This window comes from Planococcus citri, chromosome 1 (genome assembly GCF_950023065.1).
Source record: "Planococcus citri chromosome 1, ihPlaCitr1.1, whole genome shotgun sequence".
NCBI classification, from domain to species: Eukaryota; Metazoa; Arthropoda; class Insecta; order Hemiptera; family Pseudococcidae; genus Planococcus; species Planococcus citri.
Window position 1 is genome coordinate 2,646,982 of NC_088677.1, and position 22,667 is coordinate 2,669,648.

The following is a 22,667-nucleotide window of genomic DNA, read 5'->3' on the forward strand; positions in this document are numbered from 1 at the left end:
GTGAAGTCTGAGACCCCAAATTTTTCCTACAGTCTTTTGAGGTCCCCCCACAACTTTTTAGCACCCGCCCCATCCAAATTTCCAAAAAAAAAGTCAAAGACGGCCCACCCTACTGTGCCTGTGTGCCGTGTGCCAGCATACATTCTCCTATCTATTTCTTAACACAGTAGACAGTATAGGTATCAACAGTTTATAGCCATCCGTTTTTCAAACAAACATTCTCTAATCACCATTAAAAATATGCGTGTTTAAATAGGTAGGTACGTAAAAAACGTACCTAGCCGGGGTGTCTGCTTGGAAATTAAATTCAACAAATAAGTCAAGCATAGGTCACAACTCGATTCGTAGCCGCTCAGGTTGATTTTCATTCCTTTTAGAGGAATTTCGAAAGTGTAGAGAAATCGAAAATCGCGCTAGAGTCTTCAGAATGGCTTGTAATGGCAAACTTAGGATTTTGGTGGTTAATTGTGGACAAGGTACAGCCAATCGTGTAAATTCAAAAAATATCCTTGCGAATAGAAAAATTTTCGTTTTATGAATTTTTCTCCAAGGAGGAGCATGTTGTATTATCTCTTTCAATCAAATTTTTCATATTATAAGTATGTATTTTTCCAAAGATTATGCAAATTTTTTATTTTCGATGAAAATTTGAATAATCCATGAAACATACTCTCTAAATTTCACTGTTTCAAATTTAGTTTTGAAAATATTAAATTTCAAAATTCTATTGTGGGAGCTAAACTCAATATTGGTAGCTGAAATTTCAATGGTGTTGTACGTGGGGCAAGGGTTTCCACTGAGACCACTTTACATCCAAATCGCCGGGGGACACTTCATGAGGTTCTGTGATACGATTCTGAGAATATTTTCACATTTCAAATTTGTAGTGTGGCTGCACTGTCTTATTCATTTTGTTTATAATCGTTAATCATTAATAACACAACACAAAACAACAAAACTTCCGAACGTAGGTTACAATTATATATATTAGTTTAGTTGTTTAAATTTGTAATGTTTGACTTTCTATATTACGGTAGTACACATAAATAATCATTAATATCCATGTTTTACAAGGTTTTTAAGGGGTCGGGGTTGGCGTGGGGGTGATGGTGGTGGTGGTGGTGGCGGCGGCGGCGGCGGCGGCGGGGTTGGGGGAGAAGTTGAAACAATTTTTTTTTGTGTGTTTGCGTACCCGAGCACTACAAAAAGGCCAGCCTGGTGTGAAATGTCACCAGCCTTGTCATCTGTGTAGTTCTGTCTACTGATCTGGCGGCTATTGCAGAGATCTGTCTCACAAAATTCACAAGAAAAGCCTGCAGGACGTTTTTTTCCGATCAAAAACCAATCGCAAAGAACTTCAGTTTTGACATAATTGGGCACACCGGGAACTCCCATTCGCCTGAAGTCAGATCCATCTGAAATAATGAAAATCTACATGAAGAAAAATTCGTTTGTTGTAAAATACTATCTCGCTACTTTGCGTTCCAATGCTTCATTTTTCTTTCTCATTGAATGTTAGAATAAGATCTTCAGATTTCATGTAAGTACCTATCACAATTTGAAATTAGAAAATGTAAAATGGAAGTAGGCAACTGATTTCGGTCAGAATTTTTGACAGATGAAAATTAAAACAGAAAAAAAAATGGAATAGGTATGGATAATTTCGAAATTATTCACTTTTGTTTTTTATTTTTAGCTTATTTTTTGACAGGCTTTCTTTCAAATTCTTAAAGATGTCCGAAATTAGCATGTTCGATAGTAAATGAAAGTACCTACATATGTATTAATAAGCATGTCATCTGGATTCAAGTTTTTCAAAAACTTCGGTGAAAAAATCACAGTTGTATTTCTCACCTCCCACTCGACGACTGAAGATGGCACATGCTGCTCTATACCCTTCTACATCAGGTGTGTATTCCTTTATAGGGATCTTAAAATTCACGTTCTCTGTTGCGTTCCCATCAAAACACTTATTTGTTTGAGGGTCCAAATCTTGGCTGTATGCTTGGCACTCATAACATTTCAAACCATTTCCTGCAGTTCAAAAAAGTTAGGTAAGTACGTCATAGGCATAATGGAGGTACATACGTATTATGTTGATACATTTCAAGATAGATTCATTCAGAATAATGCATCGAATTAAATTTAAAAAATATTTACCTTTTGATATTTGAGTCAACAAAATCAAAGCGTAAAATATTAAAACCGGACTGTAGCTGCACATACTTAGGCTTTCACTGGTTTATAACAACTGTGAACGACGAATCAAAAAATGAACGTACAAACTATTGTTGCGAATTCCAATCGTAATTTATTCAACCTAAAAATAGAGTGATTTGTGGATGGATTTGAGAATTACAGCCCCAACGTATCGTATGTAGGTACAAAAAATAGGTATATTTTACATATCAAACGAGTCAAAATCCTCTTATGTGGGGGGATTCCCTTTTAGTCACATGTATTTTACATAATGTGCTTTGTTCAAATTTGTTTTTAAATAGGTAATTATTTTTTTTGAAGAAAACAAACGCTTACAAAATGGGTTAAATGTATGGTAAAAGTTTCAATAAAATACTTTTTTTGAAATGTAAGTGGTCATTCGGGATGTTGGGTTTCGGGAAAACGAATTCGAGATTTTGGGTGGTATCATCAAGATTTGCAACAAAAGGAAAAAAAAACAAAAATGAAAATATTAAAAGGTTCTCAAAAATTCAAATTCTTTTCTTTTACCAAGAATTCTGCGCTTTAATTAGGTACTACACCTACATTAATTCTCATCCAATTACTTTAACAGAATAGAGCCGGTTCTATTATACGATCCGAACGTATCCCATATATATTTTCTTGGTTCGAATACTTACTCGTAGAACATATTCTGAGTAATTTCTTACTTGATAACACCGTATTTGCTACACTTTGTAACTGACTAAGCTAACTAAGATACACACTTCGGCGCACAAAAACTTTCGGTACCTAACTTTGAGTGTGGACTAGGCAGGAGGCGATATTTATAATGATTTTTTTTCATCCGCATGCCAACGTAATTAGTAAGCATTTATTAAATTTCCTATACGGTATCAAAAACGCATTGTATTATACAATTAATACCATTAACAATTCACACAGTAGCTGTGTATTTTCGATTGAATTTCTAACCAAGATTACTTCAGCGCAAATTTTTTTCAAAGTGACCGCTGCTCTGTCTTGTTACTATTTCTTTTGTTTCTATACATGTAATATTATTTTTTAATTACTCAAGGGAGTTGATTGACACGCTGACGTTAAGGTACTACACTGCGACAATTGCCATACCATCAGGGTGTCCACAAGCCTGGAAAACCCGGAAAAGTCAGGGAATTTTGTGAAAAGTTACGTCAAACAGATTTTTCCATTTTTCATAATGAAAAAATTCACGTTAGCTTTGCTCTGGCAATTTTTTCGCTTGTCGGTTTTATCATGAATTGCCAAATTCCCAGAAAGCCTTGTTTTTTGCAAAAATTGTTGAAGTCTTGCATTTTATCAACTTATGGGTTATGAATACCCATCATTAATAAATCTCGCTCTTTAGCGCTAAAATGTTTCGCTTTTTTGATAAAAATGGTTAAGACGCCGCCCTGCCTTGTACTGAAATTATTGTGGAAGTCTAGTTTTCTGCCAAAAATAGCAAAAAGTCTCGCTTTTAGACAAAATTGTCAAGAATTTTCTTTTTTTTTTTGCAAAATAGATGCTAAGAATTGTGTTGTTTTTTGTTTCCGAAAACTCCCATTCTTTTCCGATAATAATTCTGATGTGTCGTTTTTTCGACAGAAATTCTAAAAAAAAAAACCTTTCCTTTTGCCAAAATTGTCAAAAGTCTCGTATTCATTTCCAGAAATCGCAAAAATTCTCAATTTTTGATCTAAAATTACACATGCTGCATTGCTATTTGCTGGAGGCTTCAGAATTGCTCAACACCGTTCGAAACCGTCTTCATCGATTTTGGGCATCGAAAGTAGGGTATTTACCGAATTTCAGCAATCTTGATTTATTTGGAGAAATTTTGAAACATTTTTCATTTTTAGTCAAAATTAAATGTTCAAAAATCGATAAATGTCCTTCAGCACCTGAAATGTTTGGCCAATCGGATATCTCATTTGTTAGGGGGAAATCAAAAAATAAAAGAATTATTTCCTCACAGGACTTCTTTTTTTTTTGAGTAACTTTACCTTGCACTCAACGAAAAAATAAAGCAAAAGTGAGCCAAAAAATGGCACAGATCTGTAATAAATAGGTAATATGTACACATACATAAATCTACAGATATCGCTATCTTTACTGCACTCGCTTAGTAGTAGAATAATAAATTGTAAAAGTACACCAAGTCGCCCAGTCGCCACATTCAATCATCCGAACAAAAAATTTCCCGCGGCTTTGAAATCTCTGAATTATTGTTGAAAGGTGACGCGTTTATAAGTCACAAGATGAGAATTCGTGTGATTTTGGTTGGATTATCATCTCAATAAGACGTGTTGTACTTACTCGACTCGTATCTAACTTATTGCCAAAAATTATCAAAAATTCTCACTTCGTTAGCAAAATTGCTAAAAATTGTCTTCTTTTGCAAAAAAGTCCAAAACATCGAATTTTTCTAATAAATAACTCAACATTCTACTTTTTTGGATAAAATTGTTAAAAGGTCTTCACCTCTGCTAAAATTGTCAAAATCTTGTTTTTTGCAAAAAATTTTCGCTTCTTATTCACTCCTCGGTGTAAATTTATTTCGACCCTGAGCTCATTTTTGAGAATTTTATTTCTGACTTATCTTTCATGCTTATTTCGCGTACTCTTCAAAACTGTAATGCAGGTATTCCAATTCAAATGTGCACCCTATAGCTTTCTTTTAAATTTCCCTAAAGAAAGAATATTTTGGCCATGAGAGTTGGTTTATTACATATAGGTACCTATACGGCTATATGTACCTAATTACCTACCTATTATCAAAATCCTGAATTTTGCAATACCTACATTATTCACGGTAGGTAGGTATGCAATTCACTCGGATTCGAACTTATGAAATCATCAAGCGAGTTCGAATGAGCATTTTCGGGGATATTTTTAGTCTGTAAATATAAGAAAAATAGGGACTGATTGACCAGAATATTGTTTGCTTTATTTGATACAGAACCCGTTTGGAAGGGTGTGCCAGCGTACATTTTCCTATCTATTTCTTAACACAGTAGACAGTGCAGGGATGGAAAGCTAAAAGATGAAACTTTAGCTTCAGCTTTTGGCTGTTCAAAATAATGAAACTTTCTAATGGCTAGCTTTTAGCTTCCAAAAACCATTGGCTTTCGGCTTTTATTTAGCTTTCGGCTTTCAGCTTTTGGCTTTTAATATTTTCACACACTGCTACAATACAGAAAAGTACGCCATGGATATTTGAAATGAAATATGAGTACCTATAATTCATAATAGGAAACGTGTACTTTAGTGAGAATAGAAATTAGAATCAAACAAAACGATGGAAAAAATGAAAACAAAAACGGGAAAATGGCTATGATTAAGTACAAAAAATTGAAATTGAAACCAAACCAGATAAATGTGCAAAAAAAGCTGAAAGAAAGCTGAAAGAATGAAGCTTTTGGCTTTAGCTTTTAGCTTTCAAAAATCCCAAATTTCCTTTGGCTTTCAGCTTTTAGCTTTCGGCTAGCTTTCCATCCCTGCAGTAGACAGTGTAGGTAAGGTGCACCGGGGGAAGTCCGAATTCGGGGTAAGTCAGAAAAACTGCTCTAGCTCTTAGAGGCTTATATCTGCGGAAGCGCTACCCAGGGGTAACTTGAGGGTACTACCCCTACTTCATCACAGCATGAAAAATTTCGCGACCCAGTTTCATTTTACAGGCTTTTGATTGGTTCTTTTTTAGTTGCTGTTTTGAATTTGATTTCAAATTGTAACCAGTGTTTTCCAAACTGCTTTTTACCTCAGAAGAAATGATCAGTAAAAGTGATATTATAAGTGAAAGTATTCCTAAAACAATAATGTAAAACCCCAAGTATTCAATTTTTTTAAATTTTCAATTATTCATTATTTATATCGCTTTTTCTGACTTACCCCCTAAATTAGTGCTATGGGGTAAGTCAGAAAAGTGAACATTGATAATTAGGATTGGACTTCATCGATGTGTAATACGTAGAATGATATGTTTTCGAGGTCGTAGAATCCGAATCTGGAGTTATTTTTTTTTTGTAGGAGTGGGGGGTGAGGCGTGGGGAGGGGGCAATTCCAAATTTTTCCTACATTATTGTGTAATATGTCAATTGATATATTTTCGAAGTCTTAGAATCCGAATCTGGAGTTATTTTTTTTGTAGGAGTGAAGCGGTGAGGCGTGGGGAGGAGAAAATTTCAAATTTTTCACACATTATAGTGTAATATGTCGAATAATATGTTTTCGAGGTCATAGAATTCGAATCCGGAGTCATTTTTTGTGGTCAAGGTGGAAGGTGAGTCGTAGGTTCGTATGGGTGGGGGATTTCAAATTTTGCTTATATTATGGTGTAATACGTTGATTGATGTTTTCGAGGTTGTGGAGTTCGAATCTAGAGTTGGTTTTTTGCAGAATGAGGAAAGTAAAAAATTCCAAATTTGGTTTTTATTTATTTCTATGTTTTCTTATACCACTGATGTTCAAAGTTGACAGTTTTTTATGTAAAATCAGAATTCAGAACACGTTTTGAAAAAAAAAAAATGCTATACAATCAGGCAATATCATGTGTTCTTTTCTGCAGGATGATGTCAGATGTGTATTTTGGAGTGGTGTTAATATGTTTTGGGGATTTTTTGTTTTGTTTTCTCAGAAGATGATTATTTTTTTCTCCTAACATGAATTTTTCAATTTTTTACAAAATACATTTTTGTACCCTACAATAAATTGTCAAATGAATTGTTTTTCTGAAGTTACCACAATGACAGCCAAAATTCCATAAAAGGCAGGAGGGGGAGATTTCTACAAATCGCCATTTTCATACACATCCGTGTTTTTGAGTGGAAGGTATTTCAAATAATCATTAGTTAGCTCATTTCCTTGCTGTTCCAACTTCCACGGAGCACAGTAGGCCAGAACCCCCTCTCCCCAAACAGTGATACTTGAGTAGCACTCAACCCTAAAAACTAGCTCAAGATTTGAATTCTGCGACCTTGAACACATAACATTCCAATATTATAGGCAAAATTTGAAATGTCTCCTCTCCCCTTGCCTCGCCTCCTACCCCTGCAAAAAAAATAACCCCAGATTCGAATTATACGATCTCAAAAAACATATCAATCGACATATTACACATTAATATAGGCAAAATTTGTAATATACTCTCTCTCCCCTTGACTCACCTCCCACCCCTACAAAAAAAACTCCAGATTCGGATTCTACGACCTCGAAAACATATTACTCGACATATCACATGATAATGTAGGAAAATTTTGAAATTTTCCCTCTCCCCGCGCCTCTCCCCACCATTCCCACAAAAAAATAACTCCAGATTCGGATTCTACGACCTCGAAAACATATTACTCGACATATCACATGATAATGTAGGAGAATTTTGAAATTTTCCCTCTCCCCACACCTCACCACCCACTCCTACAAAAAAAATAACTCCAGATTCGGATTCTACGACCTCGAAAACGTATTATTCGACATATTGCGTATCGATCAGGGTCGAATCCTAAAATCACCAATTAATTTTGTAGATTTTCTGACTTACCCCAAAGCGGGGTAAGTCAGAACAAGTTAAATTTTATTCGATTGTGCGAAAGCTGCTGTGACAATCGCGCTGAAATCTTTACCATTGGTTAAGAACCCTTATGGGAACCTACATACCAAATTTCAGCCATATTGGTTCATTAGTACGAGAGTAACAGCTGATCAAAGTTGAAATTGTGAAAAAACGTTCTGACTTCCCTGGTGCACCTTAGATAGATATACAGGGCTTCCAGAAATATCAAGTACCCTGTAGCATATGTAGGTTACGATTAGAATTAAGTTGGTAACACTGTATTGGAGTTAGTTAGAATTATACTTTTGAAACGTGCTTGATGTTCTTTCTCAAGTTTATTACATTTGGCGACGAGGAAAATGTTTAATTAATTTTTTTATATAAAAAAATTGCGTTCGCGAACAAAGACACCAGACACCAGACACCAGACAATGGCTCCCAGACGCAAAAACAAGCAAAAGACACCTACACACGCACACGAAGAGACACCCTTTGCTGGGTTTGCTATACCACGTTTTCAACCAAACACCTTCACGATACAGCAACGAATTTCGAATTTTCGCTTTGCAGAATTCTCTCCACAGACCGAGGAATGGCGCTACTACAAGCAACGATTCGAGGTAGAAATTAGTCTACAAGGGCTCGACGACGAAATCAATGCAAAACGCAATCTACTGTTGAAAAGTATTGGCCCAGATCGTTACCGTATGGTAAGTGACCATTTTGATCCAAAGCCAATAACTGAGCTTAATTACAACTCTATCGTGCAATTTCTGGATTCGTATTTCCGTCCTACTACCAATTATCTGTCGGAGCGTGTAAAATTCGGACAGACCACTAGAAAAAACACCCAAACTATCGCTCAATTCGTTGAAGACCTACGATCTAAAGCTGTTCCATGCAAATTTCGTGATACTTTAGATGAAAGACTGAGAGACCAATTTCTAGTGGGCCTAAACGATTCTACCATGCTCGAGAAGATTTTTGCGGAGCACCCAGACAAAAACTCAACGTTCAACGATGTCGTAAAAACGGCTACTTTACTCGAATCTGCTCAACTGCAACACTCCTCAGTGACTGCATCATCTACCGAAACTTCAACTCTACACAAGGTAACTGAAAATAAAACATCTTACCCCTTGAAAACAGTGAAAAATGACGTGAAAAATGACGCAAAAAGTGATAAGATAAAAATTGTCGACGCGTCTAAATCTTGTATCTATTGTGGTCGTGAACGGCACAAATCTGACACGAAGTGCCCAGCTGCTCAAGCTACTTGCAAAAGTTGCGGGAAAACTGGTCATTACCAACAATGTTGCCTTGGTTCGGGAAAAGTTAAACTGGAGAATTTCAAAAAACGCTCTGGTCCCAGACAAGGCCAAGGTGGATCGATAAAATTGGTATCAGTAGTGGATGATGATACACACGCTACTCTTTATCAACTCAACGCAGGCGGCAGTGGTATCCGACCAGTCGTAGATGTCAAACTTGGCAACGTCTCAATCGTCATGGAATATGATAGCGCGGCGCATTGTTCCACTATCAACACCAAGATCTGGGTTAAACTTGGTAAACCTAATCTACGTGCTACGATCAAGCTAGATGGTTATACGTCATTCGAATTGAAAACATTAGGCGAATTTGACATCTTCGCTAATGTTGGAAATGTGTCTCATCAAGTGACTATTGTTGTTATCGACAATCCGAATGTGGTACCTCTGTTTGGTCTCGATCTTATGCGAATCTTCGACATGATGCCCAAAGTTCAAAATGTTCGTCTAGCAATCAACTCCGTCACTCCACCTGACTACACTGCCGAAACGAAGGAAATATTTAGTAAATATAGCCAACTATTCTCAGACGAAATAGGAGAAGTCAGAACGTTTGAAGCCGTAATACACGTACAGTCCGATGCTAGACCAGTCGTAGCAAGAGCCAGACCAGTACCTTTTGCCTTAATCGACGCAACAAACGAAGAACTCAACAGACTTGAAAAAGATGGTGTTATTGAAAAAATTGACATAACTAAAGAGACAGTAGAATGGGCATCTCCGATAGTGATAACCGAACGTAAAAACGGCAAAGTAAGAATCGTTGGTGATTACAAATCTACTATCAATCCATACATCGTATACGAACCATATCCTTTGCCTGTGTTCGAAGAGGCAGCAGCAAAACTAGCCGGATGTACGATTTTTTGTGTTGTTGATCTTAAAGACGCATTCTCTCAACTCCGAGTCAAAAAAGAATGCCAAATTTACCTCGTTATTATCACGCACCGTGGGTATTATAGAGTATTACGCTTACCGCTTGGTGTTACAGTCGCATCGAATATTTTCCAAGAATTTATGAACAAAATACTAGCCAATATGGAAGGAACAGCTTGGTTTATTGACGATGTCGGCATCAGAGGTAAAAATCTACCAGAACTTCTTGAACGTCTAAACAAAGTTCTCACCAGACTACAACAACTTGGCTTACGTACACAACGCGGCAAAGTAAAGCTCTTTCATTCCGAAATAACGTTCCTGGGTTATAGAATTAACCAACTAGGCGTTACACCCGTCCAAGACAAAGTTGACGCATTAAAACAGCTCCCATCACCGACTAATCAGACAGAATTACGTTCGTTCATCGGTACTATCAACCAGTTTACTCGATTCATTCCTAATCTACAACAACAGCTCAGCTCTCTACACCCCCTCACCTCGAAATACGCTAAATGGGTATGGACAGCAGAACACCAACGTGTTTTTGACAACCTCAAACAGCTGATTACTACCGACGCAGTCCTCATTCATTACCAACCAGACCAGCCACTGTACCTAACTACCGAAGCATCCGAAAAAGGTCTAGGTGCGGTCCTGCAACAATGTATCAAAGGTAAAAACAAACTACGTCTAGTTTGCGGCTGTTTCCCGTGTTCTTACTCCTGCCGAGAAAAATTATTCGAATATTGACCGCGAGGCGCTTGGTATCATTTTTGGCATTGGCAAATTCGAACGCTACTTACGAGGTCGAGAATTTATTATACGTACCGATCAGAAACCACTGATACACATATTCAGCGAAAAGGAAGGGTTTCCTAAAATCGCCGCTTCATGTCTAATTCGTTGGTCTATTATACTCAGTGCTTTCAGATACAAGATCGAATATATTCCTGGTAAAGAAAACGTCATAGCCGATGTGTTATCTCGCCTACCCTCTCCTACTGAAACAAAATCCGAATACGAGCAGCAAGAAGAGGAAGAAACAGCACACATATACGCGATTCAACGTGATAACACCTACGAAAACTTTGACGTCACCCAACGTGTACTGAAAACAAAAACACTAGATGATAAAGTGCTCGTCAAAGTATTCGGCTACATTCAACGCGGCTGGCCAGAAAAACGCAACCTTCCGTGTGATGAATTCTTCCCCTATTTCGAGAAACGAAACGAACTCTACATAGACGATTCCATCATTATGTGGCACGATCGCATCGTTGTACCAGCGTCCCTACACGATAAGTTTCTTCAAAAGCTACACGAAACTCACATCGGTTCAACTTCGATGAAAAATCTCGCGCGATCAACTATATGGTGGCCACATATCGATCATCAAATTGAAGAATTCGCGCATAATTGCTCAACTTGCCAGAAACACTCACCTAACGAACCAGAGATGCCATTGTTCCTGTGGAATACCCCTCAAAATCCGTGGGAGCGTATTCATATCGATTACACAGGACCATACGAAAATAAACACTGGTTTGTAGTGATCGACGCACATTCGCGTTGGCTAGAGATATTCCCAGTCCCTTCACCCACCTCAGCCAACACGATCAGATGTTTACGCGCACTCATAGCTAGATACGGTGTATGCGAAGCAATTGTATCCGACAACGGAACTGCTTTTACCTCGGAAGAATTTCGCAACTTCTGCAAGTCGAATGGTATCCGTACAATATACACCACACCGTACCACAGCCGAACAAACGGACGTGTCGAACGAGCGATAAGAATGTTCAAACGGCGTTTCACTAAAGCCGCCGATCAATTTCAAGATCCGGAGCACCGTCTGCAAGCAATGCTATTCGCATATCGCTCAACCGTTCATAGCTCAACCGGAAAAACCCCAGCAGAGCTTTTCCTAAAAAGAAAGCTACGTACAACGTTCGACACACTAAAACCCCAAAATAAGGAAAATGAAAATGCCCTCAAACAGAAGATCCGGCATGACGAAAATAAAAAGGAACGCGTATTCGACGTTGGCGACGAAGTCTTCACAAAGAAGAGCAATGAGAAAACCTGGACGAAGGGGAAAATCGTTGAAAAAAAAAGGTCCATTGTCTTATACGGTCAGCTCCGATGATAATCGCACCACTCGGGTCCACAGTGATCACTTGAGAAGAAGTGAACGAGATCGCCGACAGCCAGCTCGTTTCCGCGATCAGTGATCAATTATTCGATGTCTCGGACATTTTTTTTTATCGTTTTTTTTATATCGATAGGATATGTAGCATATGTAGGTTACGATTAGAATTAAGTTGGTAACACTGTATTGGAGTTAGTTAGAATTATACTTTTGAAACGTGCTTGATGTTCTTTCTCAAGTTTATTACATACCCCTAAAAAAGTTTTCTACTAAAATACTTTGGTTGGTCACAGTGAATGATAATAATGATAGCACATGATTGGTTGTTGGACTAAAGAGATAACATTCCACCAATCATATGCATCTATTTCACGTTGCCAACCTATATGTATTTTTAATGAAAAACTTTCTTAGCGGTACTCGATATTTCTAGGCACCCCTGGCACCCTGTATACAGTGTATTTACCCACGTTTTTCAAACCAAACCGACATAGGGTTAAAAAGTACTTTTTTTTCTTGGCTATATAGTCTAAAGTGGTAACACTACATTCCAGTTGAAGACCACGGCACGTTTACATTTTCAAAACAGGACTTTCTTATTCGATGCTATATTTCCACTAATTTCACATTAAATAGAACTAAATTTACGTGTGGTGAGTTGTTTTGCATTCTTGCTATCATGTAAATGAAATATTGTTAAAACTTAGTTAAAACTATGAAATAATCGCCGAAGTTCCTGAGTGATAAGAAAAGTCCTGTTTTGAGATGTAAACACCTAAGAGCACAGAAGTGTTACCACTTTTGGAATGTAGTGTTACCATTTTAGACCATATAGCCAAGAAAAAAAAAGTACTTTTTAACCCTATTCTCCTATCATCATTAAAAATGGGTGCAATTTATCGTTACTTTAAAAAAGGGGGTTAGCACGATAACAGTAGTGGGTTATCACGATAAATAAGTATTCACGATGAGAAAGAGGATTGCACAATAAAAAAGTGTATTTCACAATAAAAAAATGTATTGCACGATTTCATAAAAAACGAACGATAAATTAAGTGGTATCCACGATAAATATGATAGTATAAGAACAATAAAAAATAAACAATTTCCACGAGAAGTTTTTGACAGAATGAACTATAAATAAGTGATGCCCACGATAAATAAGGATAAACGATCGCCAAAAAGTATAAGATTTTTGCAAGAGAATAAAAAATTAAGTGTTCTGGTAGGTGCCTATTTCAATAAAGCTTCACGAGATAACGTCGGATGACCTCGTTTATGTTTTTGACCCAATGGGATGGATTTTGCTGCCAAGGGAGAGTGGAAATTCGGTAAATTTTCACCTGAGCTTAATACTTTTTCTTGAAATGTCCCGATTCTCCTGTAATGGACTTGGAAAAATCACAGATTTTTAATGAAATTACGAGAAATTCTATTTTTTTACCTATTTGATGGCCTTTGCACCTCCCCCCACCCCCTCTGGAGCCTCATTTGGGTTTCGAACCAAAATAACGTCAAAAATGAATTCTGGAGCCCAAAAAACGAAAATATTGATACCCCGCCACTCGACTCTTCCAAAATAGCACCCCCTTGCAGTTTGCACCCTCCCCTTGGGGCCCCCATTTGAGGTTCGAACCAAAATAACGACAAAAATGAATTCAGTGCCTCAAAATACCTATGTATCAAAAAGATTGACGTCCAAATTTGCATTCATTTCTGAAATATGATTTTTGACACACTAAAAAATGAATCTGTTCCACTGTGTGCCAGCGTTTTCTTTTGTCAATGAAAAATATCGTGCTAATCAATGAAAAATATCGGGCTAACAACCTTTTTCAATAGTTGAAAAATGCTGTTCTTACCATCTAAACTATCGTTACTAAGCCATGTTTTATCGTTCAAATGGTTATCGTGCTAACCACCTTTTTTATCATTCGATTATATATTTCCCATTAAAAATTATGCCGGTCTAAATGAATTGGAAATCAAACTCGACAAATAAGTCGAGCATAGGTCACAACTTGATTTGTTATAATATATAGCTGCTCAGGTTGATTTTCATTCCTTTTAGAGGAATTTCGAAAAAGAGTAGAGAAATCGAAAATGGCGCTAGAGACTCTAAGAATGGCTTGTAATGGCAAAATTTGGATTCTGGTGGTCAATTGTGGACAAGATACAAATGCAACCAATCGTGTAAATTCAAAAAACACAAAAGGGTATGATTTATGGTTACGATAAAAAAGGGGGAATGCGCGACAAAAATAAGGGGTCCAACAATAAGCGACAGAAAAAATGAATACCACGGCCCACAAAAAACAACAAAAAAATTACTTCAATGACAGGCATTCTATACTGCACGGTAAAAAAATACATTCAACAACAAATAATTATTTTACACAACAACCAGATAAGCGAAATTCACGACACAATAATATCTTGGAACGAGTAATTTTATGACTAAAAAACGGCAATTTATACAATAAAAAGAGACTACACCGACTACACATTTGCAAATTGATAGGGAAAAAAGTTTCATTGCACCAATAGTGCCCTCTTGGATTTAGCTGGCCTCCCACGCTTAGGTTTTTGGCCGAAGGGAATGGATTTCACCTCGGGGAGGGGGGAGCCCGAACCCTTCTCTGACAACTTTGCATTCCAAGCACATGTTTACATGTTGATCTTTTCATGAAATAAGGGCATGAGCAAGTTGATAATTCCAAATTATTCGATACAATGCTGATTTTCCAAATTCCATGCGTGAATTTGAGGAATTCGTCAAAAGTTTTCCAATGTTCGTAACTATGCAGATTTGAAGGTTTTAATCAATTAGGGAGTAATTGAGTGTTTGGCTGTGCTCAGGAGGTGATGGAAAAAAGGGAAGCAGCGCTGGAATCGCTTGGAATTTGAATCACTTTTTTGTTTTGAGCAGCCTATTGATACCCAGAGATCCACTCCTTCCTTCAAAGACACATCTGGAGAAGTGGCAAAGTGTAGACAGTTTTGAATTACAATTTTATCATATTCCATTGTACCAATTATGTGCAGTTCAATCACTATACCCAAGTACAGATGTAGTTGTCGCTGAAAATCATAATTTGTCGTTCTAACACTCATATCTGTCGGGAGAACTAGTCGTGATTCATAAACAAAAATAGTTGTGATGACGACCTGTTTAGTCGTTTAAAAACTTCTGTTTTTAGTACCTAATTTGTCGTTAATACCCTTCTTATTGTCGTAAGACTTGCCTGTCGTTCAAACCACCTTTTTTGTCGTTCGATTAAATATTTCCCAATATAAAATACTTATCCCTGCGAATAGAACGATTTTGGTTTTATGAATTTTTCTCTAAAGAGGGGCATGTTGTATTTTCCCTTTTCTCAACTAAATATTTCATGTATTATATTTTTCAAATAAGTATTATTCAAATTTTTCATTTTCGATGAAAATGAGAATAATCCATGAGACATATTGTAATATGAAAAATTAAGCTGAATGGAAAATGATGGGGGTCTTTTGTGCAAACGCGTGGGTTAGATAACGCCACCGTGGGAAAAATCTGAGCTTCACGGTACGATATAGTAGCGAATTTTGAAAATATTAAAATTCAAAATTCTAGTGTGGGAGCTAAACTCAAAACTGGTTCTGAAATTTCAATGGTGTGGTGTGGTACTTAGGCCAAGGGTTTCCACTGAGACCACTTTTCATCCAAATACATGGGACACACTTAATGAGGATCTCTGATTCGATTCTAAAAATATTATCACGTTTCAAGTTCATAGTGTGGTTGCACTGTCATTATTTGCTTCCTTAGAACATTTAGAATTAACAATGTTCTAAGTTCGTTTCGTTTACTTATAGGAGTAACACAACACAAAACAACAAAACTTCCGAACATACATTACAATTATTATTAATTTAGTTGTTTAAATTAGTAATTTTTGACTTTTTTTTATATTACTGCAGTAGGTACATACTACATACATATCTTTCAAATAATCTTCTTTGATCTATCTTTTACAAGGTTGTCAAGGGGCTGGGGGAGAAGTTGAATCAATTTTTTTATGTGTGTTTTGGTACGCGACCGCCACAAAAAGTCCTGCCTGGTGTAAAATTTCACCAGCCTTGTCACTTGTGTCGTCCTGACCACTGGTGTGGTTGCCATTGCAGAAATCTGTTTCACAAAGTTCACAATAAAATATGCCATTAGCAGGATTAGTCCTGGCCATCGATGTGCAAAAAGCATGATTTCCAACATTTCCGGGCAAATTATCATATCCCAATCGCGCTACTTCATATCCATCTGAAATAATGAAAATCCACGTATGAAGAAATTTGCGTTCCAATGCTTTCGTTTTTCTTTCTCATAGAATTTTAGAATAAGATCTTCAGATTTTATGTAAGTACCTATCACAATTTGAAATTAGAAAAATGATTGATGTGAAATGGTAGTAGGCAACTGATGTCAGACAGTATTTTTGACTAATGAAAATGAATACGGATAAAAAAAGAAGTAAGTAAGTAACTGATTTATTTACGCATTTTGTGAGGGAAAATTGTTCACTTTTCTTTTTGATTTTGTTTTTTTCGACAGACTTTCTTTCAAATTCTAAAAGATATCCAAAATTAGCATGTTTGATAGTAAATGAAAGTAGGTACCTACATATTAATACGCATGTCATGTCATCTACTCGTAGATTCAAGTTTTTCAAAAACTTTTATGAAAAAATCACAGTAGCATATTTCTCACCTCGCAATTGACGTTTGAGGATGCCACATGCCACTCTAAAATCTGGTAAAGGTGTGAATTCCTTTATAGGGACTTTCTCGTTCCCATCCAAACAATTTTTACTTGCAGCGTCCAAATCTGTACTGTTTGCTTGGCACTCATAACATTTCAAAGCATTTCCTGAAGTTCAAAAAAGTTAGTATGTCAGAAAGGCATAGGTATGGAGGTATCATGTTGATACATTTCTGGATAGATTCATAGTACATGTATGTAATGTATCGAATTAAGTTTTAAAAAAATATATATTTACCTTTTGATATTTGAGTCAACAAGATCAAAGCGTAAAATATTAAAAACGGACTGTAGCAACACATACTCATGGCTTTCACTGGTTTAGTGATATAACCAACTTTGAACGATGAATCGAGAAATTAATGTACAAACTATTTTCGACGCGAATTCTATAATAAAGTGTAATTTATTCAACCTAAAAAAAAGTAATTTGTAGATGGATTTGAGAATTACAGTCCCAACGTATCGTAGTTATAAAAAATAGGTACATTTTTGAGTTCATGTTAATTTTGACTAATTTGCAGGGATTTAAATTAACGCACAGGCTTCTTTTTATAAAAAATGAATTATGAAAAGTGGTTAACAACAAAGGTTCACATTACTTTCTTTGAGGAAAAATTTTTGGTGGTGATCTCGTGAATCTTGTTGAAATTTTGTCTGAAAAGGTTTTTCCGGCATTTCAAATTCACTTCCGTAGACAAAATTGGATAAAATCCTCCGTGATGAATATTCCCTAGCAATGAATGTTATACAACGGTGAATTTTCCTCCGCGATCAATTTTACCCTGCGATGAGTTTCGCGCGGTGAATTTCGCGCAATGAATTTTCCTGTAATCTTTTTTTTGTCGAAGGCTTTAGACTGATCCAAAATTATCACCAAACACCAATCATCTCAAGTGGGAAGGGGGAAAGTCAGAATTAGGATTTATATCACGTTTCAGCCTTTCGCCTGAGTTTTGCTTCATTCTGGATTTTTGTATGAAAAAATTTACTTCAGGATTTTTAAATTCGATATAAAAACATTCGGGTAAGTGGTCAGGTAACATCGAAATTTGCAACAAAATTAAAATTAAAAAATTAAGTAAAAATAACGAACATCTCGATTGTTTGTTGATTAAATTCAGGAACAGGAAACAAAAATAAGTAAATAAGTACTAAGGTTCGAGATGGAGAAAACAGCAAAAGAGCAGATACAAAATACCACGGCATGAAATACTTGTGAATACTTTGTAAATCAAAAATGAATCTCACCAAATGTTAAAAAGTTCTCAAAAATTCATATTCTTTTCTTTTATCGAAAATTTTGCTCTTGAATCAGGTACATTAATTCTCATCCGATATTACTCGTACTTTAACAAAATATGAACCGGTTCTATTATATCCAAAGGTATCCCGTATTTTCTTGGTTCGAGTTGTACTCGTTGAACTATTCTAGCCTCAAAAGCTGAGTAATTTCTTACTTGATAACACTTGTTTGCTACACTTTGTAACTGACTAAGAGTAAGCTATACACACTTCGGCGGCACAAAAACTTTCGGTAACTTCGAGTAAGAACCAGGCAGTAGGCGATATTTATAATAATTTTTTTTTCATCCGTGTGCCAACGTAAATCAAATAAGCATTTATTATTATATATTCCTATGCGACATTAAAAGCACATTGTATTACTCAATTAATACAATAAACAATGCACAATTGCACGTAAAAGCTCTGTATTTGCGATTGAATTTCTGACCAAGATTACCTCAGTGCAAATTTTTTTCGTAAGTGACCGCTGCTCTGTCTTTTTACCACGTCTTTTGTTTCTATAGAATATTTTTTAATTACTTGATGGAGTTGATTGACTCGTTTATGTTCCTACACTGCGACATTTGCCACACCATACAACTATACTCTCAATGTAAATTGTAAACCTCGTTCACAGTAATACAGATTACTGTATTTTGTCACTCCCTGGCATTACAGGTTGCAGGTAGATATGTGGGGAGATTTACGAGGCAGCCGATGCACTTGCGAAGGGCTTCTCATCGGCTGTTTCAAAATCACCGCTAATATTTTGAAAATTCTAGTTTTTCGAAAAAATTTCCCAAGACAACCCAAAACAACAAAACTTCTGAACGTAGATTACAATTATATTAATTTAGTTGTTTAAATTTGTAATTTTCGACCTTTTTTATATTACTGTAGTACACATCTTTTAAATAATCATTTTTATCTATCTTTCACAAGGATTTTAAGGGATCAGGGTCGATGTTGGGATGAGAAATAAGTTGAAACATTTTTTTTATTTGTGTTTCTATTTATGTACGCCACCGCCACAAAAAGGCCAATAATTTCACCAGCCTTGTCATCTGTGTCGCTCTGTCTACTGGTCTGGTTGCCATTGCAGAGATCTGTCCTACAAACGTCACATTCAAAGCCATCAGGAGAATTTTTTTTGGCAATCGTTTTGCAAATAACTTCATTTTTAATATATCTGGGCAGATTATTATATCCACCTCGGCTCAATTCATATCCATCTGAAATAATGAAAATCTACATGAAGAAAAATTTGTTTGTTGTAAAATATCTCGTTACTTTGCGTTCCAATGCTTCATTTTCCTGTCTCATTGGATGTTAGAATAAGATCTTCAGATTTTATGTCAGTATCACAATATTGAAATTAGAAAATGTAAAATGTAAGTAGGCCATTGATTTCGGACAGTATTTTTGACTAATGAAAATTAAAACGGATAAAAAATTGTGTATGGAACTGATTTTTTTATGCGTTTTCTGTTGGGAAATTGTTCACTTTTGGTTTTTATTTTTATTTTTTGACAGGCTTTCTTTCAAATTCTTAAAGATGTCCAAAATTAGCATGTTTGATAGTAAATGAAAGTACCTACATATTAATAAGCATGCGATCTGGATTCAAGTATTTCTAAAACTTTAGTGAAAAAAATCACATAAGCATTTCTCACCTCCCAATCGACGTTTGACGATGCCACATACCGCTCTATACTCTTCAGAAATAGGTGTGTATTCCTTTATAGGGAGGTCTTTCTCGTTCCCATCAAAACAATTATTTGTTGCAGCGTCGAAATCTGTACTGTTTGCCGAGCACTCGTAACATTTCAAACCAATTCCTACGGTTCAAAAAAGTTTGGTACGTCAGAAAGGCATTTATGGAGGTATTAAGTGTGTTGATAATTTCAGGATAGATTCATTCATAATAATGCATCGAATTAAATAAAAAACAACAACAATAACAACAACAAACATTTACCTTTTGATATGTGAGTCAACAAGATCAGAGCGTAAAATATTAAAACCAGGCTGTAGTTAGACATACTTAGGCTTTCACTGTTTTATATCAAGTTTGAACGATGAATCGAGAAGTGAATGCATAAATTATGTATTTTCGACGCGAATTCTGATGGTAATTGATTCAACCTAAAAAAAAGTTATTTGTGGATGGATTTGAGAATTACAGCCCCAACGTACTTATCGTAGGTATATAAGAGATAGGTATATTTTACGTATCGAACGAATCAAAATTGTCTAATTGTGGGAGGATTCCCTTTCAGTCACATGCATATTACATAATGTGCTTTGTTCAAATTTGTTTTTAGGTACCTAGGTAATTATTTTTTTGAAGAAAACACACGCTTTCAAAGTGGGAGTTCAACGAAATACTTTTTCTGAAATCATTTGAGGGACAAAGAAGTTTTTTGCTTATTGTCACAAATTCAACGGCGTTCTCAACTGCCCCATATTTATCTCCAGAGAGCATGAATATTAGGACCAGCAAGAGAGAAGAAGCACGTTCACATTGCATTGTAGTTTGAAAAAAATGTTCGTCTGGCAATTTATAGCAAAAGCGTGCTGACGCCCTTTTTTGTCGTGGTCTAAAATCACACCCATTTAAAACGATACCTCGGATTCGCGTATGAAGAAGTTAAAGAGCTTTAGAAGAAGTCAAGTTTTTTGTACCTAACTCTTTGCAGAAAAAACAACAATTTTGAGCAAATTTTTAGCAAAACATTAGACTTTATAGCACTTTAGACAAAATGGTAAGATGTTTCGCTATTTCTGGCTGAACGCGAGTGCGAGAGACAACGTTAACAATAATTTTTAAGAAAAGAAGCGAGGCAAATTCGGGATAAAAACATTCGGGTAAGTGGTCATTCAGGATTTTGGGTTTCGGGAAAACGAATTTGGGAAATACCTACCCCATTCGTGAAATGTTCATTCGGGAATTCGGATTCGAGATTTTGGGTGGTAACATCGAGCTTTGCAACATAAAAAATAACAAAACTTGATTCCAATTGTTAAAAAGTTCTTGAAAATTCAAATTCTATTCTTTCATCAAAAATGTTGCGCTTAAATTAGGTAGGTAGGTTAGGTAGTAGGTACCTACAATAAATCTCATCCAATTACTTTAACAGAATAGAAACGGTTCTATGTATTATATCCAAACGTATTCCATATTTTCTTGTGGTTCGAGTATGTACTCGTAGTACCTATTCTAGCCTCAAAAGCTGAATAATTTCTTACTTGATAACACAATTGTTTGCTACACTTTGTAACTGACTAAGCTATACACACTTCGGCGGCACAAAGACTTTCGGTAACTTTGAGTACGAACTAGACAGTAGGCGATATTTATAATGATATTTTTCTCATCCGCGTGTCAACGTATATTAGGCAAGCATTTAATAAATTTCCTACGCGGTGTCTAAAACGCATTGCTGTATTATACAATAATTAATGCAATAAACGATGCACATAAAAGCTCTGTATTTGCAATTGAATTTCCAACCAAGATTACCTCAGCGTAAATTTTTATCGTAAGTGATCGCTGCTCTGTCTTTTTACTATTTCTTCTGTTTCTACAGAATGTTTTTGAAATGCTTAAACGAGTTGATGGACACATTTATGTTACTACACTCCGACAATTGTCACATCATACATACGATATAACTTTACTCTCAATATAAACCTCATTCACAGAATACCAGTAGATCTTCATAATACAAGTATAATGACAAAAGAACACGAAATTGTGAAAATCCGTCTATCTCTTCCACTGTATGAACAAGGAAGAATTTTTATTTGATCAAATAAAAATTCTTCCTTGAAATGTCTCCTACAACTTGGTTATCCTCAATTTTCATTTGAAGTAACCGTTGAGATTAAAAGCTCAAAAAAACATTCTCAAAATGATCAAAATCAGGTATTTTGATTTTCTGCCGAAATTTACAGAGATATGTACTACCCACATTAAAATTAAAAAGTATTGTACATAACAAAGGTGTTAAGAATTAATTTTTCAAAAATATACATTTCTCCGGCGATTTTATGATTGAGAATTTGAAAAAAAATACCTTTTTACGGTTGTGGACTAATATTAAAAATCGATTTTGAAAAAGTGATGCGTAATCAACTGGTTAAGTGGATCACTAACGTGCATTGAACGCATTTATGAAGGCTAAAGTTCATTTTGGACCATTTCTACGTGACACTTTTTGAAAATCTGGGATTTTCAAATATAACTGGAGGCTCTAGAACGGCTCAAAACATCCTCCAATCAACTTCGCGAGTTGTAATTATTATTATATCTTCTAAGTTATAAAGGGAAGTTGTGTCTTTTCGACTCCGCATCGCGCATTTCCTAGTGAACCGATTTTGCTGAAAATTGCACAATCGGTTCATTTGTATCTGAACCAGGTTTTGACGAAGTTTTGAACAAAAAGCTCCATTACAGCGACTGTAATCGAG

The 22,667-nt window shown here is 35.9% G+C and overlaps 1 protein-coding gene and 1 long non-coding RNA gene across 8 annotated transcripts in view; one reads left to right on the top strand and one right to left on the bottom strand.

Annotated features, from left to right (window-relative positions):
• Positions 1 to 22,667, top strand: part of LOC135844758 (uncharacterized) — a 126,865-nt gene that overhangs the window by 9,182 nt on the left and 95,016 nt on the right. The gene's annotated exons all lie outside the window — the stretch shown is intronic.
• On the bottom strand, positions 969 to 21,581 carry LOC135844675 (uncharacterized). Of its 6 annotated transcripts, none has more exons than XR_010558607.1 (8): positions 21,444 to 21,581; positions 21,119 to 21,178; positions 20,173 to 20,339; positions 19,868 to 20,032; positions 18,368 to 19,426; positions 17,146 to 17,322; positions 1,855 to 2,034; positions 969 to 1,415 (listed from the first exon to the last, which is right to left on the bottom strand). It is a non-coding gene; the product is annotated as an uncharacterized LOC135844675 (long non-coding RNA). The 6 variants fall into 6 exon arrangements; XR_010558610.1 differs by lacking the exon at positions 21,444 to 21,581 and adding an exon at positions 21,307 to 21,437; XR_010558605.1 differs by lacking the exon at positions 21,119 to 21,178 and having other exon boundaries at positions 18,159 to 19,426.